Consider the following 22618-nt stretch of genomic DNA (forward strand, 5'->3'; position numbering starts at 1 on the left):
GTTGTCACTGTTTTTATAGTGAGAGGGATTACAGTGTTGAAAGCAAGGCTTGGTTCAGTTAAAAATGAGCTGAAGGCATGAGGCTGTGACATCCTCCATCCTTCCCTCTCCCAGGGTGAAACGTGTGACCGTCGATGTTAAAAAAATAGTTACAGTCCCTAAATAGCCCAATCCAGCTAGGGTGTGTTAACAGGAACAGCACCACCAGAGGCTTTGGAGACTCAGGGACATTGCAGTCCTAAAGAGCTCCTGGCAAAATTTGGTTTGTTTTGGTTTATTTGTTCTTCTTAAATTGTGGGGCAGACTAGTTGTATAGAGGGAAAAATAATTGTCAAGAAATATTTTTTCATTTAACATCTTTATTGTGATATTGTTCACACACCATGAAGTCCACCCACATAAATGCTACAATTCAGCAGCTTTAGCATATTCACAGTGGTGCAACCATTAATATTCCAGAACGTTTTCATCACTTCAGAAAGACCAGTGGAAATGAATGACCTATCCACCCCTTCCCAGTGCTGGTTCTAAAGAAGTTTCTTGGCTGTTCCTGACCATAAATTATCTTGTTACCCATAAAAAATCTGGTAGGAAATCTAAACAGAATTGTATTGAAACTGTCTATCAAAGCAAGAAGAATTAATGTCTTTATGGCATAAATTTCTTCTACCCATGAATATATCTCGAACCTTATTTTCATATTTACAGAGCCTGGCCCATGGGAAGTCCTTATTAATTGTTGGGTTTGTGAATGATGAGATTCTATACATCGTTATTTGCAACTGAAGCCTTTCACAGAAGAGAAAATAAACTCACTGAAGCCAAGTGACTCTCTGATGGTCAGAAAGAGTGACAGCAAGTGCTGGAGTGATCCAGTGGACTTGGTGTTTGTAACCAGAATTCTCCAGCACCTACAGCTAAGGGGATCAGAGTATTCTTTTATTTTTTCTAAATGGCGTTGCTTTTATTTTTACTTATTTTTTAAAATTATTTTTTATTGAAGTGTACTCAATTTAGAATGTCAGTTTCAGATGTACAGCAGAGATTCAGTTATAAACATATGCATATGTATCTACATATGTTTTAGATTGTTTTTAGTACAACTCATTACAAGAAATTGAATATAGTTCCCTGTGCTATATAGTAGGTCCTTGTCATTTATTTTATATTTATTAATGTGTATCTGTTAATCCCCCTTTTCCTGCCTGCTAACCACAGTTTGCTTTCTATGTCCATGAGTCTATTTCTAGCAGCACCGTTTTTCCTAGTAATATATGCTGGTTGGCTGCTTTCAGTTTCAGTAATTCCACCTTATCTGTGGGCATTTTCCTTCTGGTGGGCCTGTGTGTGGTTTGCACACGTGATATAAGAGTTGTGTATTTGGGAGAAATCCAGGCCTCGTTTAGTGCCTGGTACAGAGCACCCACTGAGCTGATGCTTGAACTGGGAAAAAAAACATAGTAAATGTTGGAATTTCCACTAAGGTTGAGACTTCCAGGATTCTATAACCGGTTTAGCCCACCTTAATTTTGGCTGCACACATACTGGGTATTTTGGTGGAACTTCATGGTATGGTGGTGTAGAGACGGGGCCTTGTATGCTTCTTCTCTTTCCTTTTTCTAAGACTCATTCTCCTGGGCCTTCCAGATCCTCCCCCAGAAGTGCCCAAGGCTGGCTTGGTGCTGCGCTGAGGCAATATTTGTTAATAAGGCCCTTTCCTCATCTCTTCTGAGCCTCCGTTTCCTTCTCTGCACAATGAAGACTTAGACTAGAAAAGTGCTTTTCACTTTCTTTTAAGCCATGTTTCCTTTGAGAAACAGAAAATACAAATCTCTCCTCCCATTCAACATATACATTTTGACACATCCTCCAAGGAGTGACATAGCTCTTTGTGGAAAATTGAAGTGATTGTGATTCCAGGTGGCACAGAAAAGACTCTTCAGACATTTACTGCAGGGAGAGGGCAGGAAAGGGGCAGTTCATCCCACTTTCTAGTGTGAACACTGGAACAGGGGCTTGGGTTTAAATACAGTGTCCGACGTGGCCTCTCTCTAATCTTTTTTTTTTTTTGCCTGTCTTTAATCTTGCACAATTTGATAAACCTCTCTCCCTCAGTTTCTTAATGCGTCAAGTTGGGGTGATAATAATTTAAGTCTTTTGTGAAACATTATATACATAAGACATTTGTTTCTCGGTAGAAACAAAACCTGCGAGAGAATCAGGGATTTCTTTAAAAAAAAAAAAAATCTTGTCCACAGCACTCTGTCTGTGTCTATTTTGAAGTTCCTTGAGGGTGAGTGTTGGGTCTAAAGTCCATCGTGGGACAGGTGGCCCATGGGTCTGTGTGCCGCAGATTGCCCCCTCCTACCCAGTCCTCTTCCTCTCAGTCCAGGATGAAGTTCCCTAGTAGATATACACAGAGATCTTGTGGAAATGGCTTTTCATTTTATTGTTTCATGAAGAACGGCTGACATCATGATCTCTGTAGTCAGGTTTTGGTGACCTGAAGGCTATGCAATTACGTTTTTCTATTTAATAAAAAGAAAAAAATACAAGTACAAAATTAGACCTACGGTGTTGGCAGGGGCTCTTAAAAGTGGGGACCATTAGCTTTGTTAGTTTCAGATGCAGGGGCCTCTGGCCATGAGGACACATCATCGTGCTCTGAAGTTGGAGGGACCAGTGGGCTCAGTGGGAATGTTTACTGAGTGTATCTCATGGGCTGGGCATTGACCTATTTGTACTGTGTGTTCCTTATTTGACACAGTGAGCTCATTTATCCTCAATAGCCTCTTTAATAAATTAGACATTTTATTTTGAGATATATTGCATATTCCCATGTAGTTGTAAGAGATAATATGGAGAGGGCCTACGGACTTTTTGCCCAAGTTTCTTTAAAGGTTCCATCTTGCAAAGTTTGGATACAATTCAGTAATGACTCACTAACCCTTTGAGGTTTGTGTTATTGCCCTCATTTCTATTCATGATTAAACTGGGGTTAAGAGGAGCACACAGGCCTGCCCAGGTCACCCATGGTTAGTGTAGAGTCGGGTGAAACGTGGGCTTGGGATTTCCAGGCAGTACCATCATGATGCTCTGTGGCAGGGAGCAGCATTCACTTTTCTTGTTTATTCATTCATTCAACAAGCATTTATTGAGTAAACTCTGTGGGTCAGATGCTATCATAGGTTTATCTGATTCTTCAGCAGTATGGAGAATCCGGTAATGTTTCCTTCTTTTTTTTTAAATCTGAGAAAATTAGCTCTGAGATGTTATAAACCGCCCAAAGGAAATATAGCTCATAAATGAGGGATAGTAAATTTGTACAGTTCCTTCTTCTTATGCAGGTGGTACCCTAGGCATTTTACATTTGTAAAATTCCATAATCCAGATATATTCTTGTAAGGCAAGGATTTGTTTTCAATTGCAGTATACTCATGTTTACAATGTTGTGTCAATTGCAAGGTGTTTATTTTTTCTTGAATTTGGAATTCAAAAAATATTTTTTGAGGGGGGTAAATAGGTTTATTTATTTTTTTCATTTTTTTTAAATGAGGTACTGAGGATTCAACCCAGGACCTCATACATGCTAAGCATGTGTTCTACCACTGAACTGAACCCTCCTCCCCAAAGCAAGTTTTCTTATCAAGTATTCTGCAGCTTAGGAGTTCAAATAAATTGGAGTTGAAATCCAGGTCTTTTGATCCTACTGTGTTTCTTTGCATTATATCCTGCTGAGGGGTGTGGAAGCAGTTCCTTTATTCATTCCTTTATTCAGCAGTTTTGAGCACTGACTTTGCATCAGGGCCTGGCTAGGTGCTTGGAAACAGAAAACAAGAAATGACCCTTTCTACAGAGGTCGGAAGCCTAGACCAAAAGCTGCGTAATGTGATCCGACCTGCGGTAGCCATGTGCAGATGCTGAGGACAAACTGTACCCCCGGCTTTGCTTGGGCTTCCCCTGCCTTCTGACTGGTACACACCAGGTCACCGCAACCCAGTGAGGCCCACAGCCCGCAGCACAGTATGTACCACTGTCTCCTCTTCCCTGTAGTCAGGGCCTGCATCATGAGCATCCCTGACTACGTGCAGTGTGCTGAGGACCACCAGACTCTCCCCGTGGTGGTCCAACCCGTGGGGATCATCTCAGAGGAGAATTTCTTTTGCATCTATAAGCGAATCTCCTTGGTGAGGCAGATCATCCCTTGCGGCTCGCAGTGGGCACTCTGTATCCACTACAGTCACCACTATGCGCCCGAGAATGGGTGGAGCGGCTTCCAGACCCACCGCAAGGTCGTGGGCCTTGTCACCATTACCGACTGCCTCTTGGCCAAGACCTTCGAGAAGCTCCATGTACAGAGGAGCTGTATAGCACCATGCTCTATAACTCTCGGCTCTTTGTCTTTGTGCTGCATGGGGAGGTGGCCGAGCAGCCGCGCACCGACGTGGCCTTCAATTTACGAGGACTGCAGGGTGGTGGAGAAGAGGATCGAGGACTTCACTGAGTCTCTCTTCATCATGCTCAAGTCCAAGTGGCTGGACTGTGCATCCGACAAGACTGGGGACAAGATCCTCCTGCTCTACATCCTGTTTGAGAAGGAGGACTTCGTGGGACTGGACACAGAGAGCAGGAAATTCTACCTGGATGCCCGGCCACCCTGGCTATGTGAAGGGTTTCTTCCCTACATCCAGAAAGGGATCAGCAAGGAGGGCTGTCTTGTAGCCAAGGCGTGAGGGAGGTGAAACCCGCCGGTTTTCAGACGTTTAAAAGTGAATCCGCCTTTGTTTCAGAGAGATTCTTTTAGAGTTATTATGGACACTTACTCCCGCTTTTCAGCCAATTCCCCTGGTGTGACCCCTGGAGTTGCTGTCCAATAGAGTAGCCAAAGCCACTGATGCTAGGAGAGCTGGGGAGGAGGCTGGTCTGAGCTGAGATGTGCTGTAGGTCAAATGCACATCAGACGCTGAGACTTGTCTAGTAAAAAGAATGTAAACTATCTTGTTTCTTTCTTTATTGATTACATGTCAAAATGATAGTATTTTACATACTGTAGAATAAGTAAGGTATGTTCTTAAAATCAGTTTCTAGGGTTTTTTTGGGGGGGTTATATTTTTAAATGTGGCAACTGGGAAACTTTCTTTACATGGCAGTCATTTCATTCCTGTTGGACAGCCTGTCCTGGGACAGTTTCATCCCTTTGCTTATAGATGTCATGCTGAATCCTGAGACGCAGAATGAGGTGCTGGTTGAGCTGGGGGTGGAGCCAGTGTCTCCTGCCTCCCAGGTCCAGCACCTGCACGGCTCAGGCACTCTCTCCCGGCCTGACACCACCATGCCAATTTAGGACAACAGAAACACTGCCAGAGGCTTCCAAATGAGCTCCTTAGGCAGGGAAAGGCGTGTCACAGAGAATGGGGCACAGCAGGGAAAGATTCGTCCTCACTTTGTCCCTGTGATTAGGTCAACGGACCCACTTTGCTTTGGAAGTGCAGACGAGCTCTTCTGGGCTGCCTACCCCCCCACCTTCTGCTCTGTTTCCCTGTGTATCTATCGAGATGTCCCTCGGGCAGAAGAAGGTGAGATGCCTTTGACGAGAGGTGGTCCCCCTTTGCTGGGGAGAGTGTGGGAATCTGTGTCCCCCCGACCTACGGCCTCGGGCCTTGAGTCTGGAGAGTGCTCATGGCGGTCCCACAGGTGACGGTAGGAGGGCCTGGCACGTGCTGCCGGGCCTGATGTGGAGGAGGTTTTATGCGATTCTCTGTGAGTCTAAAATCAGATTCTACTTTCTGGTTGTTGGTAAGTTGGAGGAGAAGATGCCAGAGAATTGATAAAAAGATAGTCCAGACCAGTCCTGTGAGTGACAGGCACAGGGGACCCGAGTCCCACCTGCTTGTGGTGCCCGGCGGGTTCTGGATGAATTTTCACTTCCTCCCCGGACATACTTCTATGTCTTAAGGAAGGGGTGAGGCATGTCGTGGCCATGACCTGTACTTGTCCTCGCAGGGCCCCGTGATCTACACGGCTTTCTCCCCTTCTGCTTCTTGTAGATGAGCTGGCAGATGTAGTGGCCTGGACAAAGATGAGGGCACAGATGCCAGCACCGTGCCACTCGCAGGCTGGCTCCATTCCCGACACGTGTCACCTCCTGCTGAGTCCCCAGGCATCAGTCAATGTCGTTGCATTGGTGCAACGTAAGCAGGGACCACCTTCTCCCCCAGGACAAATGGTGGGTGAGCAGTGGAAGCCTGGAGCCCTGCCCCAGCCCCCTTACCAGTGCCTCCTATTTTGTCACAGGAGGCACTGGTGACATGTTTACTCAACAACTGCTTGGCTCTGAGTCTGCAGACCCACCAGAGAATGCCAGCTTGTTTTTGCCTTTTGAAGTCTGTCCTTGGGATTTGGCGGAGTAGCTGGTTGTGTGCTTAGCCCATAGTGGTTGACACTGTCACCATTGTTTACCCAGAACCTTGTGTACCAGGCATGGCTCCCAGCATCAAAATACAGCAGCGCATTAAACCTCCCTCCTGGTGGGTCTGTCTGTTTTGGTACCGTAAGGGCTCAACCAGCATCTGAACGTCAGTGAGATAACGCGGCCAGTGAGCTCGGGTCAAGTAAGTTCTCCTCCAGTCACTTTTACTCCATTGTTGCTTTTACTATTCCACAGTCATTAATTTTTTAAACAATGCTTTGGTGCAGGAACAGAGCCTAATTCTGTCCTGTTACTCTTGGTGGGAATGAGTAAAATTGTCCAGCTTGAAATGCGACCACATTTTGTAGCTCCAAAGCAGTCTACAAGCATCTAGGTGAAGTTTAGGTTTGGGGAGCTGACCACGTTGGGGTCCCCCGGCAACGCCGCTCGCCTCAGGCCCCTGCCTTCCCTGGAACAATAGGTGAGGGTGGGTCTCACCGTCCCCTCATCCCTTTCCTCACCAAACTCACGTAAATTCTTGTATTTGCTCTCAGTTATTTTTGTTCTCATGTGTTTCTAATTTTCGCTGTTCCTCTTTTCCTTTTTCTATTTCCCTTTCTATCTTGTACTGCCCTGTGAGCATGTTGTTGCGTCTGAAAAGTGGGCTGTGCACACCCTGCATTGGAAATAGCCAGATTGTCCTCCGTGCTGTCCCCATCGCTTTAAAAAGCAAAAACTTAATAGTTGCCTTGATCCATATATTATCATAGTCATCTTTTTCTTTTCTAGTTTTTTGGAATTTTTGCTTTGTTAGCACATCCCCACTGGTGTTTGATACCTGTTAAAATCCTTGCTTTGAGGAACCAGTTTGGTCCTCCTTATGTTTGGTGACAAATGCGCCCTTATTAAATTTGTTTGATTGTTTTGAAGAAGTGAGATGTGAATTGATTTAGGCGGCTGCTGAGGGATTTTTTTCAAGGAGTATTTAAACTTGGAAAGTCAAAATCTGCAGCATCTTCCTTGATTCTGGCTTTTACACAAACGTGCTTGGCACGCGGTTCCGGGCTGTCGCTGTGTGACGTGCGTGACGGAGCTTCCTGGCCAGTGGTCACTGGTGAGAAAGTGGCAGGCTCGGAGATGAGCAGCTGCAGGGGATGCTGTTGGAGGAAGCAGTAACCGGTTTTTTGTTTTTTGTTTTTGCATTCACCTTCCCCGTGCCATTTACTTTACTTTGCCTTCATAGAGAGGCAGGAGCGGGTCTAAACTCCATGCCACTCTTATTTTCCCTTTACGAGGCTGGTTTTTCTTAGTATCAGAACAACATGGCCTTCTCCTAAGTAGCTGGCTCACCTGGATCTTGTGGACACAGGGACCACTAAAGGGGACCGTAGCTTCCTCTCTGCTCCAGCCAGTGGGCATTCAGAGCCGGGTCTGTGGTTTGCCTCCGCAGCCGTGCAGGTCTCCCTGCACCAGCCTTTACTATTAACCCATGTTGGCAGTAAATAGCTGACTCGGTGTCTGTTGCAGCTGACGTCCACCACTGACGGCCGTGTCGTTAGTTTGCGGTAGTGAGTCTCCAACACCCTAGTCAGCTGTGAAGTGACCTTGCATTCTCACCCACACCCTGGTTCATCTCACCCGGGAGAAGGGTTTCGCCACCACCGTCATGCCGGCCATGAGACATTGTTTCTCCATTCATGCCCTGGTCCAATTGTGGACACTTCATCCTTCACTGACATGGTCTCGCTTGAGAAAGGCCAGACGTTCTGAAAGAGCCCATCACATTCTGGGGGGGAACAGAACAGAAGAATCGCAAGTAGGAGTCTAGGCTATCTGGGTTGGCAAATGCAGGCTGGGATCTGTGAAGGCTGGGCTGTGCCCTGAACACAGGCCTTTCCCGTGGCTTCCGAGAGCCCAGGGGTCGGAGTGAGAACAGCCTTGCCTGGGTTCCCCCATCCTCATCTGCTCACTGGCAGGTGTGACTGCTAACAAGGAACTCCCCCAAACGTTGGACCCTTCAAAGTTCAGACCACAGGAGAACATTGAGTCCCTTCTCCTGGGCCTCCTTTGTGAGAATCCAGTGCCTTCTGAGGTGACCAGAGGCAGGAGATGCCTCCCCCTCCAGGGAGCTCTCTTCGGAGGACTGTGACGCACTGCACCTTGCTGTGAGCTTGTGGGGTTCCATCCGTGGTCCTTGCAGAACCAGACTTGAGACTGGCTTAGCAATAGAAATGACAAGACTGAATCCAGGGCAGGGCCGGGGGGAGGTACAGGGGAAATTGAATGTAACCTCAAAAACCTAGGTGGGTTCTGGGTCTGTTACTAAAATCGGGAGCCTGGGAGGTACCTGCCAGGAATCGAACTCTAGAGTAAATGGTGGACATGAGGCATTTTTAAGATTCCATTTGTCATCCAAGTTAGGACTTCAAAGATGCACTCGGGTCTATGGCCCCGGGGCTCATGAGAAGGAGCCGGAATAGAGATACACGTTGGGGGTTGTCATTCTTAGCTGGTGTTCACAGCCGTGCAGGTGGATGAGCTCATCTCGAGAGGTGCAGACTGAGGCTGAGGCGGGGCAGGGCTGTGCCTGGGTTGGAGGAAACCCCAGACCATGCAGCTTTGGTGTGTCACTCAGTGGCGTTTGGGATTTTCAGAGCAATGGCATTTATCCTTAAGGGTCTTGGGGGTGGGCAGGGCCACCCAGGAAGAAATCTGAACGGAGGGTTGTGGCCACGCGTGCGCGTCTGGGGATGATGCAGAGGCTGCATGGTCCAGGAGGGGAACCTCCTCGGAAGCTGGAGTCGGAGTGGGGAGTGGGGAGAAGGTAGTCACACTCACCTGTGAGGGAGGGACAGAGGCCTAGGGAGACTCCACCCTAGAGAACTCTCTTTCCCACGAACAAAAGGCCAACAGACAGAAGATTTGAGGTGAGAAGGGGCGGGCGCTGGGAGAGGAGCCAAAGTGGAGAATGGTGGTTGGACAGTTTTGGAATAGTCTTCCTCCAAAATAGAGTTAAAAAAACCCAGACTCTTAAGAACATTGATAGTGAAGTTGGAGGAGATAGTTCTTTTTCTGGCCTCCTAAAGGTAAGGCATGTATCCGTTGATACACAGAAGAATCGGGCAGTCTGGTCCGGGGGCTTGACCCTTACCAGGGGGAACAGTGCAAGTTTAAAGGGAGAGAAGGGCAGTGGAGGGAAGCTAGTCAGGCCCCGTGTCAGGTACCAGTCGGCAGCACTACTTGCGTGTTGCATTCTCATCCATGCCTCCCAGGTGGGCGGTGGCAGCCCCCTTTTGCAGATTGGGATCCTTCTCAGAGGGGTTAAGGAATTGGTCCGTTTAGCGGCTAGTCAATGTTGTAGCAGGATTCAAGCAGGGCCTTGTCAGACTTCAAGGGCATGTTCTATCTACTAATTCCGGTACCTCCCTGTTGTACCTGGATTGGTGTATTGGGTCAGTTTTGGAGCCTTTCACAAAAAGTACGATTTAAGTGCCTCAGGACTGTTTCACAAAGCTCAGTGTTTAATGGTTCAGAAGCACCACAGTGATTTTCGCCCCATAGAGGTAAGGTCTTACTCCTTTGACGCTGACGTGGCTGCAAATGACGTACAGGTGCAAAACCAGACTTAGCAGCTTCTGAAGGGAAACTCTCCAGTTCTCCCTTGATAGGCTTTCTTCCACGGGATGTAACCTGCAGCAACGTAGATCTGAGCTTTCCGTATGGAGTGAGGGTTTGATATCCAAAGTTAGCAAAGAAGGGTCAGATGGAGAAAATCGACGTTAACAATTTATTTTGGGGTTTCATTAGACAAGATGCACTATCGCTTAATGGCCCATATAACGTTTGTAATTGAGTACAGAACATTGCATTCCTTACTTTCTAATGAGAGCTGTCTTGCAACGTAAGGTTGTCTGCTTTGGAACTTCAGCTCAGCCACTAGGGCGCCTGTCAGTGTGTTGGTGTGATTGTATTTACACAGTGCATGTAATCTGGGCTTCCTCAGCCCCAAACACTCCAGTGCAGAATCATAGGCTGTAGGCATCACTTAGTTATACAAATACTACTACAACTATATGATACAAAAAAAAAAAAAAAAGAGAGAGAGAGAGAGAGATTGCCTTTATCAAAGTTCCTTTGATTTTAACTGCAAACTGTTGTTGAGCAGCTCTGGTTTCCTTTGGATATGAATATGTACATTTCTTTGCATGTAACTTGGATTTTAGACTAGAACACCAACCTCTTGCTTTCCATGAGCCACAAAACTCATAGCCAAATGACATACGTATGAAACATTTTATTCTTTTCTTCTGAGACAGAATCCTTGAATCTGGGACTTGGGCTGTGATTTTGATTTTTGCTCTTCCCACCCATCTTGTCGTCTCAGTCCTTTCCCACGTGGCCTCCAAGAGGTCATGGTCTCCGAGGAGCATGTGGACAAACACCAGTTGGTCGCCAAGCAGTCCTGCTGTAGAGGGAGCCCAGCCAAGAGCTAAAGGACATCATCAGAGAGGGCTTCCTTGAAGAAATGGGCTCTACATTCAGTTATGAGGGCAGAGTAAGAGTCAGCCAGGAGAAGGAATCAAGAGGGTGACTCAGGTGGCAGGAGCAGCCCGGGTAGAGGCCTGGAGGCTTGTGGGGTGGGGAATCGGGGAGAGTGCACTGTGTGGTCCAGGGTGGAGGGTGCCCCTGCTTGGGAGGACACTGGAGTGGGCCTAGGGATGGAGGGCTTTGGAGGAGCTTGGTTTTTTACTAGAACTGACACAGAAGAGGCAGTGAAGGGTGTCAGCAGAAAGTGACCCTCAGGAGAGGTACTCCTGGTTTTGCTTCTGATGTTCTACAGAAAGAAGGGGTCGGGGTGGGCGAGAGCAGCTCTGCCCGTCCCTTTGAGACCCACCCCTTCATTCATTTATTCATAACACACGCAATTCTGAGTGTCCAGGGGAGAGAGAGTGGACTCACAGTATTAAGCAAAATGTATTGCTTCTTGAGAGCTTAGCAGTGTCAGAAGTTGTCTTAGCGTAGAATGTTCTAGGAACACAGCAGGGGCACCTAACCCAAAGTGCAGAGTTTCGAGGGAAGGAAGGCTTCCTTGACAAACAGTCAAAATGAGCCTGGAGGCAAGTGGGAAGTAGCAGCAGGTCAGGGGGCACCTGAGGTCATTGGGGACCTGGGTACTGAGGTGAGGCTGGGCGAGGAGGGTCAGGGGTGGGGCTAGAACTCTACCAGGGAGCCTCTGAAGGGTTTGAAGTGGGGGTGATGTAATCAAATTTGTGCTTTGGGAAGGCTGTCCTGGCTCTGTGTGTGTGTGTGTGTGTGTGTGTGTGAAGCGGGGAAGAGGGGGAGAGTGCCACCAACTGGGAGGGTCATTAGAAGACCATTGACAGGCTGGGGGACCACCAGTGGGAGAGGGGCGTCGGGGTTGCTTGGGGACGTTAGAGTCATTGTGGATGCCGGATTTCCTCATGGGGAGGGCTTATTAACGGGGACCCCCTAGCGGCACCTTGTGGCTGGAAGAAAACGGATGCAGCCAGGTGGACTTTTCTCTTCTTCCCTGCCTTGTGTGATGATCTTAGCTCAGCCAACATTTGGAACAGAAGAGCTAAGTTTCAGGGTAGTCCAGGAGTTTGTTGAGCTCGTTCGAGTGAGATCTGATAGGATTTAGGCTTGTGTTGAGATCTGCATGTTCACTTAGCTATAAACGTCCCGTCTTTTGGATTTCCATAGGGGTATATATTCTTGATAAAGATTGCTTTCTTGGTGAGAGGAAATTTAATACAGCTGCTGTCTTTCTCAAAAAAAAATCTTATCTTTTAAGAAATTTAATATTCAAAAGAATAGCAACATTTAAAAATGATAAAGTAAGGCTTTGGTGTACTTTATTTGGTTTCTGAGTTAATGTAGAGGTAGAGCCTTTGCATTACTTAAATAGGCACATCCTTGTCAGTATTTAAAAAGCTGTTAGTGAGCGCCCCAGGCCCCACTTCTCAAAGCATCATTAAATCTTGCTCTGAAATAGTGAAGTCATAAAGTTCTTGTTGGCAGAAGCCAAAGAGTTGGTTTATAATGTGCAGCATAGCACCCTTTATAAAATAATAATAGGTTCAAAATTAAGACAGTGGAAGATAATTAATTTTTTTAAAGCTGAAACATAAACTCTCTTGTGTTAATGTTGCAACTGGAAATTTCGAAAAGAAAAATCCTACTGTAATATCATCTACGTGGAATACATATATGTCTATCACGTTTGCAATGTAACTGCGCAGTGGTTTTTGAAGTCAGGACCATTCCAGCTGAGATACTGGCAGTGATGCTTGCTGGTTTTCAATGGAAGACCCTAAATTTGCCTTCTGAGCTTTATTCTTTTCTTTTCTGTTCTCTCTGTCTCTTTTTTTTTTTTTTTTTTTTGTAGTGAGAGGGCTCAGTAGTGCTTTGCCAGCATGATTTTGGGGCAATTTGGGGGCAGATATCGTGCACAAGCAGTGACATATTTCCATGCATTTTACTTTCCAGACATCACCATGGAACATGTGGGGGTTTGTGCCTGCAGGCCGGGATGCTGCAGGACTCCCTGGTCCATCACCGTTATGTCTTGGAGCTGCTCCAGTCAGTGAATGACTTTCTGTGGCTTGGAGGTAAGGTGATCTGATGCAGATGATCAGATGTGTAACTAAGTACTGTTACTTGAAATAGAACACCTATCAAAAATGGCTCTAAAATACAGGATGAGGGAGGAGAATTGGCTGAGCTGCTTGCATGGGGAATATTCTCAGGTGACTCCCTCATTGTGTCTCCTGTCACTCCACACCCCCCCAGCCCTGCACGGCAGTCATGCTGAAGCAAGCATGCACTTCCTCAGAAATGCGCTGAATTTCCTTGTGCCTCTGTTTGTTGGCTTTTATTTTTTGAAAGCACATCTTGCCCTTTGCTTAAATGCCATCCCTGCCTAGTCACCTCTTACACTCATTCTTCTGGACCTTGTCCTTACATAGCTGCTGAATGGATGAACAGAATGTAGTATCTCCATGTAGTGGAACATTATTCAGACGTAAGAGTGAATAAAAAAGAAAAAAATAATAAAGGGGAATATGAAAATGGCCACCACTTCTGGGAAGTCCACCCTGACTGCTCAACCCGCTCTTTTCCCTTTGAAACCCAATCACTTATGCTCCTCTCTACTCTATTTGATAGTACTTACCACCTTCTAATAAACTTTAACACTTTCAAAAAAAAAAAAAGAGAGATGCTGATACCACTTCAACATGGACGAACCTTGATAACAGCACGTTAAGTGAAAGGAAGCAGACACAAACGGCCACATATTGTTGACTTCAGTGATCTGAAATGCTCAGAATAGGCAGAGGCAGAGAGCAGGTGATGGTTGCAAGGGGCTGGGTGGAGGGGTGTTGGGGAGTGACTGCTAGTGACAGGGATGTTCTTCTGGGGTGATGAAGTGTTCTGGAAATAGATGGTGGTGAGTGCTGCACAACCGTGAGTGTGCAGAATACTGCTGAGCGCTGTCTCTGGGAGTGCCTGTGGTTGGGGGCGGATTTATTTTGTTCTCATCCGTGAAGAGTCATCTTGTGCTGAGGCCATTCTACTCCTGTGAGTGGTGAGGCTCAGAGACTTTGCAGAGTCATGTGTTATTTTCCCCCTTGCTGAGTGTAAGCAAAAAATTTTTAAGCTTGAGAAAATGCTCCATCTGCAGAAATGTCTTTCAGTTTTGCATGGTGTAAAAATCTTGAGAGATTTTTAATCGTTGAGGACAGCCTGTGGGGGGAAACAGCCCGTGAAGCCTGGGTGACACTGGGAAGAGCCTCGCTTCCATCCCTGACAGGGGTGGGGATTTCACCCCCGTTCAGGCAGTGAAGTGCCCAGACCCGTGAGCGGAGTTGACAATCGTGAATATTTACGTGTATCCGCTGCTTCATCTTGGATATTAATTTCAAGCTGAGTCAGTTTGTGGCGGCAGCCTCATCCTAAATCAGGAATCTATAGTATCTGCTCTTTGAGGTTAAGACCTGACAGACTTGATTATTTAACAGTCTCCCTTGAATTGATATCTCAGATTCCTTTGTCAATAGTAAAACAGCAGAAATATAGAGGTCCTTTAATGCCGATGTGACCTGGAGCAGGTTTAGTCTCTGTGCCTCAGTGGCCTTATCTGTGGGTGTGGAAGATGATAACAGTGTTTCCCTCAGAGGGGCTGGTGAGGGGAGAGTGAGGAGCACAAAGGGAGGACTTACACGAGATGCTCATGAATGACAAAATTTAGTGCTCTCAGCCTGGTGAGGCCTCAGGGGCAGAGATGGCCGAACAGAGCAGTCCTAGCCGGAGCTCAATCCGTTGTTGGCAGCTGTTATGATCAGTATCACCACTGTGGGTTATCAGGCAGTTTTAAGACTTTGTAATAGGAATTCATGAATAATGTTAAAAGATTAGACAACTCAGATCCGGTTTACATAGTTCTCAAGATTTCCTATGAGAAATGGATATTTTTTCCCCATCTTAAATCTGAGTTGAGTCTCTAAAAATATTCTGTATTCCTCCATCTTTTTGAATTAATTCTCCATTTCTTGAAAAAAAAAGTCTTTAAATGGCGTTACTGGTGTCTGAACTGAGGGTCTCATGCATGCTGAGCACATACTCTCTCAAGTGAGGTATAATCTCCCCCGTGATTTTTTTTTAAACTTTTCTTTCTTAGTATTCAGAGGTTAGAGGCCTCTAATTCTTTTTCTGGAGACATGTCCATGAACTTGTAAATCTATAATTAGTGGACAAAAATTGGTTTATGAAAAATTCTATAAAACATTCTGCAATCCATTCAAAAGGAAATGCTCATTGACATAAAATGTTTCTCCTTTATGGTGATTTCTAATTTTTTGTCTGCCTTAACTTATTAAAAGTAATCCTCATCATCATAATGACCAAGCTTGCTCTGAGTGGACACCTCCCTAAGGCTAAAATGCTTTCCTCATATTTTACCTCATAGCAGGTGTTTAAGGGTAGGTATCAGTGTCTCCTTTTTTGCAGCTGAGGGATTGAGAGATGGGGCAGCTTGTCCAAAATCTCACACAGCTGGCGCTGGCAGACTCAGGGCTGGAACCCAGGCTGCACAGGATGCTTTCTCAATGTCTCCTCTGATCAGCCCCGTGTTGAGTGGTTTCCCGAACTCCTGTGAGTCCATATGTGAACGATTTTAGCGGTCTCAGTTTGATGAAGCCTTCAAAGGAGAGACACCAGTGAGAATGTGAGACAGAGTGGCATAAATTGAAATTGTACATTTTCACAAATGTTGCATTCTCAGGCAATGACTTAAAAAGTTTATATTTTTTTATTTTACTGCTCTGTAAACACTAAAAACAAAATATTAAAAATGATTATAGTGCAAAATAGGAGTGGGCTTTGAAAGTCCAACCATTGCTAATGATGTTGCTTGTTTTTCTCTAGTGGTGCTTATTGACAGAAAAATTTACAAAGACTGAATTGGTTCTATGTAGTCTTAGTATGGAGGAAAGTTTTGTCAGTGAATATTGTAAGTAAAATCTTTACTCATTTCTTTCCTGATGATGAATATGTAAGTTGTTTTCATGGCTTAAGTACATTTCCTCATTTGTGAAATTTGAGTGATGCCGTTTACCTTGTTTGACTGTGAGATGTAGACGCCTTGTATACGAAGCACCCAAGAGCTTCTTAGTAAAAATATGCTGTCACAAGGACAGATAGTTTAGAAGGATCAACTTTGAATACTAAAGAGGGTGGCTTGTTTCTGATGCATATTCAATATGCATATATATGAATATATGAATATGGCTTAAAGTAACAAGGATACAGGGTTTTGGGTGTGTGTGCAGTATGAAGGTTTAATGAAATCTGTATCATTCTAGTGAGACAGGGACTTGTTAAATCACCTTAAGCAGACGGCCTTGAAGATTATTTACACAGAATGTGTGTTGTTACAACTCAGAATTCATGTTGCCGTGTAACCATCCACTCAGACATTTAAATTCGTAGAAATCTGACCAGAACTATTAAGTATAGAAAAATCCACATTGATCATTTTAAGGGAATAAGCTTCTTTCTTTTGTGATTAAAGAAATTTTGATTTATTTTTCTGAATGCTTAATAGGTTTTAAAATATCAAAACATTGATTTGACATGTCACTTTTTTTAATAGAATAAATCTCATGCTGTTTTAATGTGCAAATAAATGTTTTTGTATTTCAATACACTTGTATGATTTCCTGGCTCTTTGAGAAGTATTTTGCAAGATACTTAGATTACCTATTTTTGGAAAAATACAGACGTGACTTTTATGAATAGAGGTCTAGTACAGATCAGTTGGTTTTTGCTACAGTGCATGACATGAGGCCTAGGAGAGAGAGCTTTGCTGCTGATTGCCGGAAGGACAGATCCCAGACCTCAGTCTCCCCTCCTGTAAAATGAAGTGGCTGGACTGGATTCTTTCCTCTTCTAAGATGAGTTTCCATGAGCCTGTGCTTTTGTTTATATTCAAGAGTATTAGCAATGTCAGATTAAATACTGAATACCCCTCCATTCCCCGAAGCAAACTGCAGTATGTGCTACATAAGCTTTTAGTTATCTGATTCTTGTTTCTGATTCAACAGGCAATTTTTGTGTTGCATCTTTCCCGGCAACCTGGAAGGTCTTTTTAGCCATAGGAGGCGCTGTTGCACCTTCATACAGTCTTAATTTTCCTGTTTGTAAAAGAAGGCTTAACAAATATTTTTTTGCTTTGATTCCTTTGCTTAGTGCTTCAGAATAGCACAATGTCCATTATGTCTGTCTACCTGGAAAAATTATTCTGCTTATATCTTTGTTTTATTCTGTCATCTCGCTGTGAACATTTCAGACTTGCTGTGCAAACAATGGCAAAATCAGTCTTTTATTCCAGTGTTAGCAACCAGTGAGCCGGGATTTTATAAAGCAGCTAGAAGCGGCCTCTTGAGCACCTTAAAGCTGAAAAGTGTACTGAGTTCCCTGAGTATTGACCCAGCCGCTGTGTGTCATTTGGTGGGAGGTGATTTTGTACATAGAAGAAGGGGTGTAGTGATTTGACTTGGGTTTGCGTGCACGCGCTGCCACTGAGCCACGTGAGCCTGAGTCAGTTTGTTCTGAGTTTCTCCCTCGTCTGTGAGATGGGGATGCTCGTATATGCTTTGCAGAATTGTGAGAATCAGAAATTATGTAAATTGTTTAGCACAGTGGGAATGTCAAAGGGCTCATAAAGTTTAGCTCCTGTTTTGTATGAAGCCATCATTTTAGAGTCTTTGGCAATTACTAAGAAACAGGAAAATAAGAAAAGCTGGTTTTATGATGAAAGTATTTGAGGAGGTTCCATAGTTCCTATACCCATAATTTAGCATCAGCAAAGTCAGGACCGTTACGCAGTCACCCTGAAACAATGTTAAGCCACAGAATTTTTTGGTACTTCATATATATTGGGGCTTAAGTGGACCCAATACTTATACAAATGTTTTCTCCAGCAGCCAACTGAGAGATGACACAGAAGAACAGACAGGCGATAAATGTCTCCTTTATTACTGATGAAGCCACGTTCTCCATGATATTCAGGGCTGTGGGAAAATGCGTGTCATGATACTGTGTCCCAGAATTAGAGACTCATGCAGTCCCAGTTAGCTCTGGGCCACAGCGAGCCTTCCCTTAAGATGATCTGCCCCATCCTGCACAGGGCTGCCCTGCCATGGAGCTGAGCATCCCGGGTGCTTCCCAAGGGTGGCCAACACTGGAGGGAAAGGAAAGGTTTCATATGCCCTGCTTGTCTCTCCAGACTCACACCTCAATCTGTTATTGTGAAGAGTGCTAGCCGTTGGCCAGGGGTCAGGGGTGTGAAGGGGGAAGCACTCTCCATGGACCAGAGGAGTGTGGAGGAGGCATCCCTTCTCTCAGTTTAAACAGGTGGTGAGATGCAACAGAAGGGTGCTCCCCAAGAGTTTATAAGAGGGGAAATAAGGATTTCCTTTGGGACTCAGACTAGCCATGAAACACAGAAGATGATTAGTAGGGAGACTTGTAAATCACTTTCTTATTAAATTCACATTTGTTGAGCACCAAAAATGTGCTACATTCTTTTCTGAGCGTTTTACAGAAATGAATCCTTCAATCTTCACAACAAGTGAGTAAGGGATATTTGATTGTTATCCCAGGTTTACAATGTGGAAATTGAGGCACGGAGAGAGTAAGTAAGTTGTCCAAGGTCACAGAGCTAGTAAGTGGCAGAGCTGGTATTTAAACCCTGGCTGTCTGGTTTCCAGGCTCCCAGGGATGGGCTTTGGGTGTTTAGAGGTATCTGCATCCCTGGATCTCTGTACCTCTGTGCATCACTTAGCCCAGAAAGGACAGGGAAAGGAGAGTTACACAGGTGCTCACAGTCGTGTCTCAGCCACTGTCCACGGACAGTGCACCGTGATTGGCGTTAAATGTCTTCTGGGCAGCAGATCTGTTCGTATAACAGAAATTTAGTCCACTGAGTTAATCTAGAAACCCTTCCTGCTCTGCTTCTGTCCATGATTGCCATGTGACTGCCTGCCCGTGATTGGGCCGCTGAGGAGAATCTGTACTCATAGTTGAACTCTGATATTTCAGTCTGGTTCGTAGTTTCACATCTCCTGTTACATTAATAAATTCAATTTCTGGTTTCTTTGCATCAGTCTCTCATGAGTTTGGTTAATGTGACATCAGTCCATGGGAGCCCAGGGTTGCTGACGGTATATTTTCTGAGCATGTTGTGGCACTTCTACCCGTGTGGACCTGGGTGGAAGATTTCCGCCTTCCGCACTGATTTCCCCGAATAGCAGGGTCCTCTCCCACCCCCGGATGTGAGGCTGGGAGCTCTCAGAGTAGGCCAGTCAGAGGCCAAGTCCACCAATCAGAAAATAATGAAGTCCTTGGAAGTGGGTTTAATAGAAAAAAAGGGCTTCCAGGTAGTCCGATGGGCTGTTCGATTCCATTTGGTGAAAAGCTATCCGCTGTTTCTGGTTGAGCTGCTTCTTTGCTGTTGAAAAGTCTGGATTACATGGAGGGATTTTAAAAAGCAGAAAGGTGTGATTTCATGTGGTACATCCACACCGGTGAGAAGTGATGGATGACCGCCTGTGTGAAGCATAGACAGAGTCTTACAAACTTCATAAAACAGCTTTAAAAGCTCTTCCATCTGAGTGCATTTCATATGGGGTCCAGTTCATCACTGGTCACCCTGAGAGGGCAAATAATTGATAATGGCAGAAAGGACACGGAGGCATCAAAAAGGTCTCAGTCATGTTCCCTGTTTAAAGGATGTGGCACAATGTAATATATTTGAGCTGGTTCTTCACTGAACAGTTTTGAGTGTTTTCTGGGACTCACCAGTGCACCAAGGTTCCTTGCAGCTGGGTGTCCCCTCAGTGCAGCTCTGTCAGCGCTCATCCTGGGCTGACGTGGTGTCACGGGGAGCAGGACGGTCAGCATCCCCGGCTCCTCCGAGCTCCGTTTCTTCATCCGCAATGCTGGGTTTCTCTTCGGTGTCTACTTAGTAGGGTTGCTGAGAATCACACCTGATGGTGGTCAGGGGCGATTTGTGGTTGTCTCTGTGATTGTCATATAGTGAATATTTGATAGAAACTCTTGTTTTTTATTAAAATTATGGCTCCTAGATTGCAGTGGTTTTTAGTCTGCATTTACTCTTTTTATAAATTTATTCTTATTTTTAAATAAGCACTTATTTTTATTTATTTTTATGAAGGTACTGGGGACTGAAGCCAGCACATTGTGCATGCTAAGCAGGTGTTCTACAACTGAGTAATACAGACCCTCCTTGTCTGAACTTAAAAATAAATATTTCAATACACAAAATAGCTCTTAAACACCATCATGGGACCTATTTTCTGTATAGACAATTGAATAGATATGCTATTTCAATAAGAATAAATGTTGTTGGGACATACTTTCTGAATCTGTTTACGTGTTTAAAAACGATCATAGGTAGTGATAAACACGAGTCTTGGATCCACTACTTAGGGTCTGTTTTGCCATCATGGGAAATTATATTCTACAGAGAAGGCTAATTGGGTCTCGTTGATATTTGGATGATTTAGCAGATGATGAAGGCTTTCAAAAGCTGACAGTTTTGTATTTTAAACTAACTACAAAGTTATCTTCTATAAATTGGAAGTCTTCAGCTTGTGAATTGCCCAGTAATTCAGTGTGTACATGTATGTGTCTCTGTGAACGTGTGTGTGTGTGTGTGTGTGTGATTTCAGGAAGGTAGAAATAAGTTCCATATAGCCTTCTGATACCTTTCTCTTCCAGTTCAAGGCGTAGGCATATATTTATACAAATAAATTGATACTCTTTTGTCATTTGGCATATTGGTGGGAATAAAAGGTTCTCATACTTGTTTCAGAAGGGTTGGGGAGAATGAGCTTAGAAAATAGGAGGAGATAGAGGCAGGAAGGTTCTTTACTCTTTGTGCAGGATGAGAAACAGTAGCTTTTCTTTTTTCTACTAAAGCAAACTGGCACTTAATTGTAACATACTATTACTCAGAATTGCCTTTCTGATCAGATACGAGTGCCTCAGATTTTTCAAGGCAACATGAATGATGAAATGTGTTTTAGCAGTTATCTTTAAATGTAGTTTTGTTTTTTAAGTAAAAGGCTATAGCCTGTTCTTTCTTCCAGCGTTACAAGAATTTCCCATTGATCCAGGTACTTGAAAATTGTGCTTAGATTCTTCGGGTTATTGTTTTATTTTTAAGTGCTTATTTCATTGTGGTGTGAATGAATGTTTAAAATTTCTGGATTTTGATGTTTAGAACATGCTGATTTATCAGAACTGTTAAAAACCTGATTGTTGTTTGGTCCTCGTTTGGTGGGGCATCCTATTGATTTCTGTTGTCTGTTAAAGAGGGAAATTCTTCCTCTAGCCTGTAGATCATTAAGTGAATGGTTTGCAGTGTGCCTTTAAAATTCTTTGAATGCATTGAGCATGTTTGTCCAGTGAATTTTGAATTGACTCATAGTAGTGACTTTGATTCTGTGGCTTTTGCTCCTCTCCACATGAATTTGAATTCTCTGTTGCATTTTGTATACGTGTTCTTAACAGGGGAAGAAATTTTGCATTTTTTACATAGGTGGGTTTTCCTATCCCCTCTGAATGCCTTCTGTAATTGATACAGCGAAAATCTGTTATTGCAGTGCTTAATTATTTCATAAACTATTTTTTGGCTTAATCAGAAACAATGACAAAGAATGATAATAAAAAACATGAAAACCTTCCTTCCTTTGAAGAATAGAAATGAGGTGGTCAGGCTCACGAGTGCTTTGTACCTGACACCCTTACTTTCATGTCATTGTGTATCATGATTCGGAGATGGAGTTGCTTCAGGTTTGTAGATTTTTGTTTTAACATTTGTGTTGAATTCATTCTCTAGGCTGATGTTTCCTGTTGCGTTTGTGGAAAGTGTAGATGAAGGGAAACAGATGCTACGTTTTGTATTCAGGAGGCCTGAGTTGCTGAAGAGAATAGAGGGTGGGCTGAGGAACAGAGTGACACTCCCTCACCTCCAGGCTGAAATTGATGAACAATGAAATCAATTAGGTGTATCGGTATTTATTTGACCAATAGAAGTCAGAGGGCCCAGACTGTCTAGTTATGCGCAATGGATAGTACTGAATTCACCTGCAGAATTAGGTGATTTACCAAGTAGAAGCAGCTTAGAGCAATCAGAAAAATCAGTTCTATGATGAGATATAAAAAGAATATAATATCTATTATTTCTGAAACTTTTCTATGTTAAGTTGTGTAGAGCTAAAATTAAGTTCCAAGCACCAGGAGTTAAGAGTCTGGGTGGTTCTGTGGGATCGTTATTCAGGGATGTGTCTAGACCCTGCTGGAATGGCCGAAGCTGGCAGGAAAAGACCCAGAGCCAGGATTTGTCATCCTAGGGTGTCCTCCATAATGGTTCCATGTGATAACCCATGATTGGGTTAACAAATTTAACAGACACCAGATGCATGTCAACTTTAAGAAGAAAAAGTGTGCTTAGTAACTGCTTTCAAGCAAGCACCTGTGCATCCTCACTCCTGTCTCCTTGCCATAAAAAGCAGAGACAATGCCTTGCTTGCATATTTGATGTTTTAGATAGCACTCTGTTCATTGCACAGCAATGAGCCAGGCCATCATCTATAAATG

General features: G+C 44.3%; 1 long non-coding RNA gene across 1 annotated transcript in view; it reads left to right on the forward strand.

Moving 5' to 3' along the window:
• Positions 1-22618, forward strand: part of LOC135320491 (uncharacterized) — a 63313-nt gene that overhangs the window by 14766 nt on the left and 25929 nt on the right. The window contains exon 8 of the long non-coding RNA XR_010379640.1: positions 12920-13041. This is a non-coding gene — a long non-coding RNA (uncharacterized LOC135320491). The remainder of the gene's footprint in view (positions 1-12919; positions 13042-22618) is intronic.

Source organism: Camelus dromedarius, unplaced genomic scaffold, assembly GCF_036321535.1.
Source record: "Camelus dromedarius isolate mCamDro1 unplaced genomic scaffold, mCamDro1.pat HAP1_SCAFFOLD_117, whole genome shotgun sequence".
Classification (NCBI taxonomy): Eukaryota; Metazoa; Chordata; class Mammalia; order Artiodactyla; family Camelidae; genus Camelus; species Camelus dromedarius.